This window comes from Aedes albopictus, chromosome 2, assembly GCF_035046485.1.
Source record: "Aedes albopictus strain Foshan chromosome 2, AalbF5, whole genome shotgun sequence".
NCBI classification, from domain to species: domain Eukaryota; kingdom Metazoa; phylum Arthropoda; class Insecta; order Diptera; family Culicidae; genus Aedes; species Aedes albopictus.
The window spans coordinates 210,027,761-210,031,699 of record NC_085137.1 but is presented as its reverse complement, the minus strand read 5'-3'; the positions used below and the strand labels follow the sequence as shown (position 1 = coordinate 210,031,699).

Here is a 3,939-nt window from a genome sequence, read left to right as displayed (position 1 = left end):
GTCAGGTGGATGTGGGACACGTTTTTATTGCATGACAATGGTTAACAGCAAATATCAGCATGAACAAGAGAAATAGTTTGAGTGCTAGAGCTGGACTGGATTAGCTAACATTAATTTAAAAACCCCAACTACCCAACTAACAATCACTCATTTAACAGGCACCATTATGACGAATTAATTCAGCATAATGTTGAATAACATTTGAATTATTTTCTCGTATAAATTATGTTCGGGTTTTGTTCACACAAATTTGGAGAAGTTGTAAAGCATCATGTTGTGAACCAACTTAATTTTTTGTTGTTCAAAGCGTTTTACAAATGTACAAGAAAGTTGTTATTCAGCATTGGCAAAAATGGCTGAAAATAAATAAAATGCAAAAATGTTGAACTTTCACGAGAGTAATTATTTGCTCTCATGTTGAGAACACCTATTATGAAATAAGAATTACATATAAAATAACCTAATTTCGGATTAGATCTCGAGACCTGTCGATTTCCAGCCGCATGCCTTCCTATCTGCACCATCCTAGAGATGGTGAGATGCAGCACCCAAAGCAAAACATGATCTTCCCATGACTCAATAATGATCACCCCTGAACTTGTGTTCAGCAGTGGTGAGTTAGCACAGCACGTGGTAATCAATTGAACAACGCCTTATACTTCAACAGCTGTTCAGCTCAAAACACGTGTTTTCCATTCTGATTTCGCTGTCAGTATTTTTATCGCATGGTGAGAAAACTTTTATCGAATGCGGCCAAAAAGTGTTGGTCATTTTTGAAGATATTGTTTCCAGACAAACTAATTACGATATGAATATGTTTTTATTTCAATTATCAAATATCGATCTTTAAAATGTATGACAATATGTGGTGCGGTATGGTCTTAGACGTGGTGCATTTACAGCATCTGTTCAGGTAATCTACTCATGCTCAGTCGAAGAACTGTCAAGCATTTATTTATGCTTTTGTCATGGAATCTTGATATTATGTTCAATAAATAGTGCATAAGGATGTTTAGGGATACTTGAAATTTGTCGATTTCTGAATGCTGTTTGATTATCTAGGTGACTGTGGGAACAATATTTAGCACTGAAATGTCAAATGCATCGATCCAAGCGTCTCGTACAATCGAACTGCTGCGGAAGATTGTAGCCGCTGCTGGCGATCCTGCATAAAACGCGTGGCTTATGCGCCACTCCTCGAAAGGAGACCACGAGCCCAATTTTAAATTGCCCGGATGAGACTCCCAAAGGGCGAGTCCATTTGAAATTTCCTGAATAGGATTTACGGATCGATCCAGCTGGCTACGATCTAAAACGTCCAAACGGGAACACCCTATTATCGCAACATAACCACACAGTCACGACGACACTCAGAGAACGGTGAGAGACCACCCGTACCCTCAAGATCTCACTAGTGAGAAGTTCTCATCATTGGCGAACTCTCTCCTCTCGCCACCAGATCCCTCACTGAGCTGGAAGACACTCATAAAACAACCCAATCAAACTCAACATATGGAGGACGGGACACGAAACTACCAAAAACCGCGCAGTGATGTGAAATACAATTAAACGATCAAATTGCTAGGAAAGAACATGTTGACACATTTATTCAGGGACGGATACGAAATATATTCACTTAACAACTAGGATAACATACATATTTATTGGCTACAACTCGAGTTGGAAATCATTCTGTGTGTTTGTGTTCGTTCTACTTCTACACTTCCTAGCTGGTGTGCGATTCCCTAGCTCCTCCTTCTCTATCTAACTGTGCTCAGTGCTCTCATTCGTGACGTCACATGGAATCGAAGCTCGACTGCGTCGATGTCTGCGCTCCGGGTGTTCGACTTTTTCTGCAGTGGTGGCAAGACGGCTCACGCACGCATTTTCACGGAACCGGAGGCTCCGAAGACGTTGTCGGAAGGAATTCCGATCTCCGAAAAAGATGTTGGTTGGCTTTAGCAGCACTTCTTCAGTCTTTGACTGGTACAAAAAAATCCTCCGCGGCGCCCTCAGCGGACGCCGCACTCCGCAAAAAAAAGAAATTGGTTGACTCACCGATCGGTACAGCTTACTACTTGGTAGTCGATGACCTGTAGGCCGGGTCGTTGCTCTCACCACCGCGCCGGTTTGGTTGATTGATGGCGGAGTTCGTTGATCGGCTCGTCTTCGCAATGGCGGTTGACTTACGCTTCACTGGGCTATTGACAGCGCCCGCTAGTCAATTGGCGAACTAGCTGGTGGAAGACCTCGTCCACCTGAAGGTCCCCAGGCCTTCTCGGACCGATATGGTAACGGATCCGTCCGCTTCCGGCCGTATGACGGATGCCGGGTATTTCTCGTCCGTCGGGGAAGAAGTGGTTGCGCTTGGATGCGAAGAACTGCGGATTGGAAAAACTGGCGGGGTATCGAACATGAGCACTGGCACCAGAGCACATTCACAGCACATATTCTTACCTCGCTTCTGAGCTAACTAAGAACTCCAAATCGCACACAATTTCTAACGCACACCGATTAGCCTACTGTAGAACGAAACAACTATTTAATCATCTAACTTTATTAAACATCACTTTAAAAAGACCTACTATTGGCACACGAAAACTAAATAACAAACGCGGACACTTCCAATTCCTTAAACGATCACGGACGAAATGATCGAGTCTTTGAAGCCTCAGATAAGGGAAAGTGTATCTCGGACGCACCCGGAAGTACGTCATTTCCCGAAACCCTTCGTGTACTTTCGTGACTACACAGCTACGTTGGATAACTTGAACGATAGCCGTGCTGCCTTCTCTTTCCCACCTTATCAAGAAAACAAATGGCCTCGACCCAAGGAAGCGTTTGCACCTCATTAAGTGCTCGTTTGCCTACTATAAGGAACTAAATACAATTCGAATTCATTAAAGGGAATTCTTTTATTCTTACAATCTATTTCAATTCAATTATTAACATGCTATATTTACAAAATTTATTTACAAAACTCCTGCCTGCTACATTGCACCAGGGCTATTTTACGAAAATTTGGTTTAAGGATTTAAACCAAATTTTCGTAGTGGTAAACTGTACAATTTATGTACATTATTTCATTAATATATTCCCTTAGCTAAATCATGCATGAATATTTCAATTTCATCCGGGTTCCTAACCAATTTTCCATAATAATAATAATAATAATATTGATAAATTCGAAAAAAAAAACCTTATGTACACATTATTCCATATTTATATATACAACAATATTTACAAAACATAGGTTCACCCCAAGGAAAAATTAAGCTGCTTGACGTTCTCAGACTAGGTAGAATATCGACACCAACATATAATCTCAAACCCCAAAGAAATCCTTAAAACTGCATTGCTGCTGAAACCTTTCAGTCTCAGCAGAAGCATCATCCCAACAACACGTCATTAACTAACAGAACATCTGATACTCAATGAACATACACCAACACAGAACAGGTACATATCGAGAAACCAACCACCAAACCTAAACGTTGATTTATTGCATTTCTCTGATATGACCGCACACACTCTACAACAATAACTGGTTCATTCAGACTCGAAACTACACCAATCCTCTTTGTTGGTAACACGTTTCTCCTCTGAACTCACCGCAACGATTCTGTCTCACAGAGAACCACCGAGCCTGTTACCCGGTATCCATGCCTCTGTGCAGGACAAAACGTAAACATGAACCACAACAACAAAAACGCCACAACACCAATTAACTCGCCAAAAATTCTCTGGCTTACGCTAATCCATGTGTGCGAATCCTAAATTCTCCCAAACAATCTTTCCAATAACGTTTCATACGCCAGAGATTCTCTCCGGCTCTCACGAAGCATTATTAAATGAGAAAACATAAATCACTCACAATTACGTCACTCAGAGAAATTTTTCTCCGGACACTCACGATACTCATACTCTGATATATCTACC

The 3,939-nt window shown here is 41.4% G+C and overlaps 2 long non-coding RNA genes across 2 annotated transcripts; one reads left to right on the top strand and one right to left on the bottom strand.

Annotated features, from left to right (window-relative positions):
• Positions 1-1,150: 1,150 nt before the first annotated feature.
• LOC134286976 (uncharacterized) lies at positions 1,151-2,381 on the top strand. The gene is made up of 2 exons (XR_009996940.1): positions 1,151-1,380; positions 1,460-2,381. It is a non-coding gene; the product is annotated as an uncharacterized LOC134286976 (long non-coding RNA).
• LOC134286977 (uncharacterized) lies at positions 1,592-2,868 on the bottom strand. Its single transcript, XR_009996941.1, has 2 exons — positions 2,458-2,868; positions 1,592-2,397 (listed from the first exon to the last, which is right to left on the bottom strand). It is a non-coding gene; the product is annotated as an uncharacterized LOC134286977 (long non-coding RNA).
• Between the last annotated feature and the right edge of the window lie 1,071 nt (positions 2,869-3,939).